General features: G+C 28.7%; 1 pseudogene; it reads left to right on the forward strand.

Annotated features, from left to right (window-relative positions):
* The first annotated feature begins 2438 nt into the window (after positions 1–2438).
* On the forward strand, positions 2439–6221 carry LOC107172811 (zinc finger protein 862-like; annotated as a pseudogene).
* Positions 6222–7914: the final 1693 nt, after the last annotated feature.

A 7914-nucleotide genomic window follows, 5' to 3' on the forward strand; every position in this document is an offset into this window, starting at 1 on the left:
CTGTCCCCCCAAAGTATACCAACTATATTCACTTTCCTATCAGGAAATAGACAACAATAAGATACATTTAGATCAGGTTTTCATGGTAATTGGTAGCTATAGTAACGTGTACGTATTTATAAATTAATATAATTAATAATATATTTGACTTACTTTAATAAATTCTTTCAGTACATCAATGATAGCAGTACAAACTTCGGGAACAATTTCTGAAATTGACTGTTTAGACATTTTAAATAAATATGATAAGGTCCAGTGGCGTTTCCTGACTTTCGGCGTTAGGCGTTAATGTGTGAGGAAAACAATTAGGAAAACCCCCCTTATGGAAAATAAATTCGTATCAACTATTATTAAAATTATTTATTTTAAATACTTTTAAATTTTTAAAAATATAAATGAAAGCCTTGAAAAACATTTTTGTTTTAATTGATTTACAACTTCGCTATGGTTATACATATTGTTAATATGGAATAAGTTATATTTAGTTAATAATAATTTAAACAATATTATACATTTAATTTTCAAGCAATTAAAACTACACGGGACGTATAGTAAATTAGTAACAAGTGTATTTTAAATAAAAATAAATACCTCACTGTCTTGAATTATCTATCATTAACCATTAACCCAATAAAAATGCATAGAACCGATGTACGGAAATAGACAATTATATTTATAATATTAATATTAATTAACATTAAGTCATAAAAATATATTATGTTTTTGATAATCGGCGTTGCAGTCTTGCAGTATAGTACCTATGGCCTATAATGTAGTACGAGTGTACGACGTAAACGGGATAACGTGCAGCCGCGACGATCCTCACTATAACGGTCGAAACACAGCGTATAGGCTAGCGCTAGACTATACTCCGTACCACGAGAGAACGCATACGGCTGGCGCATCCGAATGATTGCTCTCCGTCGTACCGAGGCCAAATTTCTCCTACCATACCACCAGAGAACGCATACGGCAATCAGCTCATGCGCGAAAACGACGAGTTTTGGTCGGCCGCCGTATGCGTTCTCTTGTGGTACGGAGTATAGTGAGTAGTGGCTAGTCGTTAATTTCATTTTCAACGACTTGGTCTAGTATTAACATGGCACCGAAGTTATCCGAAGATATCACGACAAATTACGAATATGGGATATTAGATACCACAAGCAGGGTTGCCAGGTATGGCGATTTATCGCCAAAGTGGCTACTTTGTTTATGTGGCTGGTGCACACGATTTAAGATAGTATGGTTGCCCAACGAGCTATGATAAGACGGCATACGACTTAAATTTTGATGCCGGTGCTAGCGCTTTTGGTGGACTATTTTAAAATTGTCAATACTGTTTAATGTATTTATGACATACTATATAATAAGTAATTTTACTATCAATAATGATAATGACAACAATTATTAATTATCATCGACCAATGACCATCGTAAATTCGTAACACATTATAAATTAAAATAAAAACTAATTAATAAATAGTAATAAACATGTATATATAATATAATAAACTTTTTTATGTCATGGAAATAAATATTATTCATCATTAATAGACAAACATAATAACATTAATAACAAATTCTAGTTATTCTACAATGTATTTAAAATAATATAATTAAAAAACCAATTTATAATATAAATAAATAATAATAATATAATATGATTTATATGATTATTAATTATTATTATATATTTATAAGTGTTTATCATAACAATGTTAATTCGTTTTTATAATTTTAACCGTTATGAGCGCTAGATGCGGAAACAGTCACAGATCACGTGACTTTTTGATTCAAATCGTTGCTGTGTGATAACATTTTTCTAATGGGTCGTTGGGCAACCATACTATCTTAAATCGTGCTGGTGCATAATTATTTTTTTTGGCGGGTGGCGACAGGTATGGCGATTTTAGAATAGGATTTGGCTAAAATACGGCTACATTGGTTGCAATGCAGTGTTACCAGACTTATACGATTATTTAGCCATAATATTATGCATAATATGATAATATATTAACATTTCCCGCATAAATTTAAATAATATTATAATTATTATTTATTGTAAATAATCAAAGGTCCAAAATGCTATAGATTGACTGTAAAGCTTTGTTTTTTGAGTTATAAATTAATATAAAATTATCTGTAATGGTATTATATTTTCAATAATAATATAGAACCTATATGTATTATTAATATTGTTTTGGAAATTCCAATTTGGTATTGCCAGTGATAGGTATTTATATTTTAAAGGTACATTTTATTTATCTGTAGAAGATAATTTGTATTAAGAGTGTTCATCACAGTATGTTCACATATTTATATTATTGGCATATTGTATGTGGCATATTTTTTCATATTATTTCCAAGATATATTTTTTAAAACATAATTCCAATAATCCAAATCTCGAAATTTGAAATTTGTCAGCTTACAAATTATAATGGGTAAAGTTAAAAATAATAAGTTGCGCAAGTACAGGAAAGATTGGGAGCAGAATTCATGGGCAAAAGGTAATAAAACTCATATTATTATTAATTCATTATATGATTCATTATTCAAATAAATTTAGGATGGTTGTCTGAAGCTGACCCACTAGCAAACGAAGTAAATGAAAGTTACTGTAAAGTTTGCAAACCGTACTTAAGGGCACACTTGACCGATTTAAAAAAACATAGCACTACCAAAGTGCATGTGGAAAATATGAAAATGATCAAGCCGTCTTCAAACCAGAGTAAATTAAATAATATAATAATTGTTACAAACGAATAAAAAGAGTTAGATTTAAAACTTGCTGTTTATGTAGCCACTCACAGTTCAATTAGGAGTATGGACCATTTGTGTGAAATACTCAAGTTAATGGGAAATAATTCTTTGTTAACTAATTTAAAGCTCCATCGTACAAAGTGTTCAAGTTTAATTAAAAACGTTTTAGGGCCTTCACTATTGGAAGATTTAGTTAAAGATTGTAATACTGGCCCATTTTCACTCATTGTCGACGAATCAACTGATATTTCTGTTGTAAAATATTTATGCCTGTGTATAAAATATTTTAGTATTAAGGATCAATGTATAAAAATTGAATTCTTAGGATTAGTCGAAGTAGATAGCTGCACAGCTGACTTATTGTTTCAACATTTATGCAAATATATCAAAAATATAGGCCTTGATATTAACCAATTAATTGGAATTGGCACGGATGGAGCTAGCAATCTCTGTGGGAAAAATCATTCGCTGTTTGCTCTTCTGAAAAAAAATAATCCAAATTTACAAATCGTTCGATGTATTTGTCATTCGTTAAATAATGCAATTTCAAAAGCTAGTGATCAATTTCCTAGCCATATTGATTATATATGTCGTGAAGTTTATAATTGGTTCCACATTAGTCCACTCCGAAGAGCCGAGTACAAAAGAACATTTGACCTGATTAATTCTGGTCCAAATAATAAAAAATTTCACAATTTTCATCAGTTATCAGCTACTCGTTGGTTAGCTCGTTCGAATGTTGTTAATAACATTGTAGAACATTGGTTGGAGTTGAAAACACATTTTTCACTAGTGGTAAAAAAAGAAAAGTGTTATGTTGCTAGAGTTTTAAATCAGATGTTGAATGATGATGTAAATTACTTATATTTGTTAATAATTAAACCAATTCTATATGAAGTCAATCATTTAAATATAACATTCCAAAAAAGTTTTGTCGATATTGGAAGATCTTATGATGACATAAGTTCCTTATTTTTATTTCTTGCAAAAAAAATTATTAATGTTAATGTTATTTCAAAAGGCTTTAATTTCATGAGAGACCAAATTAATAATAACGATGTTTATAATTCTTCAGATAAATGTGACTATGGTCTAGATTACAATAGAGTATTAAAAACTTTAAATATTGATCCTAATGATATTAAAACATTAGAATTCAAAGCATTTTCATTTATAAAGGCATTATTGTATGAACTAGACAAAAGACTACCTGACAATTTAGAGTTTTTTCAAAAACTACAATTATTTTCACCCAAGCAATGCCTCAATCAATTGCACCCTTCTTTTAAACATTTACCATTTATTGACCAATTTTTAAATAAATCCATGTTCGGCACAGTTGAAACACAATGGGAGAAGCTGACAACAGTAAAATTTACTTATTATTTAAGCGAAGATGAATTATCAGATAGTTTAAAATGTTGGTCCAAACTGTATTCATTTAAAGATGCAGGTGGTACATATATTTTTAGAGAACTTTCTGAGTTTGTTCTTAAATTATTATGATGGTGCAGGCCCGTACTGGTCCACCGGGACACCGGGAGTTTTCCCAGTGCGCCCCATGATCAATTTAGAAATTAGCGCCCCTCTTGGCCTCTTCCCATTTTTTTTATATAATTTTAATATATATTTACTATATATTAGAGCGTACCTATTTTGTTATGTGTGTATTATATTATACAAATTATATATTTTGTAATTGTTATGCATAAGTATTAGTATTACTACTGTTACAGTAAAATTATGTAAATAATTGTTTAGTTATCATTTATTATATTATAACTATTGAGCTAGTTATAGATATGACTTGTGAAATCCGAACACCGTAATCGATGTAAGACGTGTGTGTACATTGATTATTGTGTTTATTTCGGGTTTTCCACTGACCATATAAAATAGAACCATGAAGTACGTCGTAATTTTGTTTTGATAGTACTATTTTATCATAATAGAAAATATTATTGGATTATTGACAGTTGTATTTTTGTCCCATTTCTTCGTGAACTATCGTCAAGCGACAACTACGATTATTACGATTTACTGCCTGTAAGACGTTATACTTATACGTAAGGTAAGAATATACTTAAAATAATTGTTATTATTAGCCATTACTCCATTAGGTTATCTTAAATACATTATACACTAGGTGATTCAAACGCGGATGCGCAATTAATCGCTCAGAATTAAACTTACGTACATACATGGTGTTTCTGAAATGCGTGAGTACGCGGTATACGCATATTCACTGTGATGCCACTGTCACCCTAATGAAGATTTTTTTTAAATTCGATTTATAACTTCAAAATCTGGATATTTTAAAATTATTATTGGAATATTATGTTAAATGTTAAAATAAACACATAGGTAGCCGTATTTTTTGCAAAATTCTCAAACGAATCGAGATGTCGCATTTTATTTTATACTTATTATAGTGAATTAATCGTACTTCTTATGGCTTACATAAAGAACATTAATTATTGATTTGATTAGAGCTCAATTCAATACTTGTCATTGAACGATACTCAAAATATTAAAACTTGTTATTATTATTTTTGGGCAATGGCGTACGAGGGCGTTTTGTCACGTTGAACCGCAATAGTTTAATTTTGGGAGAGGACGCTCTAAAATTAAAACATGTATTTCCATTATTATTATTCACACTGTACGTTTAAAATCCGTATTTATTAATTAATTAACTTTTAAGATTAACACTTTTTTAAAAGGTCGAATCACCTAGTGGCTAGTGAATAGTGTCACACTCATTAGTGTGTAATGCACTCTAATAAAACTTGTTATTTTTGCTGTGTATTAATGCTAAGTAAATGAAAAATGATTTAAAAATATTATTCATACTATTTAAATATTAGTTAACTGTAGTGGACACGCATATGCGCTATGTATATCATATATTTAAATCTTTCGGTAGGCGCGCTACTATGTATTACACGAGCAGGCGCGTGTTGTACTTACTTAATACGATATAATGTTTTTCAAATATATTTAATTACAATTTACTAATTTAGGATACATAAATTTTAAAGCTTTTAATACAAATATTGTTTGGGAAAATGTTATTCTTATCCATGTAATATTTTATATTTGTATACATACTTTTTAATAATTATTAATAATTATTAAAAAACAATTTAATTAAATAAATAAATAAGTTAATAATAAATACGTTATTGTAAAATGGGAGAAACTCCAGTATTAATTGGCACGTAAAATGTCAATAAATCTATAATTGTCGTACCAAAAGTGCATACGCGCCTGCTGAAAGGTTAATGTACATTTTTCAAATATTTTAATATATTTAGTTTCTATGGATTCGAAAAAGAAAAAGAAGAGTGGTTACGAATTTCGGGTGGCCAAGAAAATGAAAGCATTTCAAATGTCTGCTAATTCTTCTCAAAAAATCACTCATTTTTATACGAATAAATGCTCTATGTTTGAACAGTAAAGAAATGCAACGTCTACTCACATAAAAATATATAAGTTAATTCTTAAGTTTGCATACTTTTGTTTTGATTGTTTAAAAAGCTGTTACGGTTTATGTTTTTATATCAAATATAAATTAAATTAAATTTTAAAAGCAACTCCACAATTTATTTTCTTAGTTGTTAAAACAACTTACCTACTGTGGAAAAAAAACTGAATAAAATACTATGAAACATATTATTTTTATTTTTATTTTGTTAAAAATCGCAGAATAAATCATAATTTATGTTTAACATCTTAAGGTGGTAGTTTCAAGTTTCTAAACAAAACAATCATAGGTAGACATTATGATTATAGACACTAATTTTTTCTTTTGAAGTGGTATATTTATAATTATAGTTGGCGCCCTATAAATATATTTTTCCCGCGCCCCTTAAAGGTAGCCATTACGGGCCTGTTTACCATCAAGTAATGCAATTGTGGAAAGAGTGTTTTCCATATTAAATGGTGTTAAAACAAGATCAAGGAATAAAATTAATTTGGTAATGTTAGAAAATTTATTAAGAATCCGGTGTCATTTTAATTCCTTGAAAAAGTGTTGTACTTCTTTTGTTCCAACAAAATCAATGTACATTAAGTTCAATACACAAACAATGTATCAAAAATCAAGTGATACATCTGTTACATCAAATAATGACCATGCATGTATTAATGATGATGATGATTATGATGACCTGTTAAATGTATTAAATGAAATTTCATTACCAGATAATATGTAAGATTTTTAAATGTTTATTAAAAAAAAAAAAGCAATTTTTATTATATTATTATTTTATATTCATCAAGTATTGACATATTGTACCTAAGCAATTATTAAAGCCAGTATTAAGTACTTACCTATTGTTCAAGTACCTAATTAAGTTTGTAAATGAATTATGTATTATATTAAAGAAATAATTAATAATTATTATATTAAATTATATTATAATGGTTATTATTTAATTGAGATGTTTTAATATTTTGGTTACCTATTTAAAGCTAATATAAATCGATGTCACAAATAATTATGGGATGGTTAGAAAAATAATACTGTGCATGACAAATTTAATTTGTCATGATATTGTGATTTGTATGCTTGTGGCTACTTTTATATGATAAAGTAGAAATTTGGCTATTAATCTGATAATGTGTGATTGGCGATAGTTGGCTATTTGATAAGAGTAATCTGGCTACACTAATCATCAAAAACCTGGCAACCCTGACCACAAGTCGTTGTTCGAAACATTAACGTCCTACATGGCTACAACCTACACAAACACAACATAATACAATATTATTCCGTAATCGGCGTAATCTAATTGGGCGCCGTCGCGCGTCGTAGCTGCAGACGGCGCGGGCGCATGGTTGAGTTTAGAGCTTAAAATAGACAATAGTTTATTATTTGATATTATTATTTTAAATTTTTACATGACAATTATTTTAAGATTTTGTAAATTAAATTATATAACCATGTAATATACTAATATGAATTACAAATTACAATATTACACACATGTATGACATCAATGTTTAGGGCGTTAACACACAACTTGTACACCCAGAGAAAACGCCACTGCTATATATATGAGTCACCGGTAGCTAAAAATCTTAGCGTAACTGCGAGCCTTTCTTGAACTGGTATAGCTTGCCTCATAAAAGTATCAGATTTTTTTATT

Source organism: Diuraphis noxia, unplaced genomic scaffold (genome assembly GCF_037042655.1).
Source record: "Diuraphis noxia isolate RWA-SAM2 unplaced genomic scaffold, SU_Dnox_SAM2 contig0001, whole genome shotgun sequence".
In the NCBI taxonomy this organism is placed as follows: Eukaryota; Metazoa; Arthropoda; class Insecta; order Hemiptera; family Aphididae; genus Diuraphis; species Diuraphis noxia.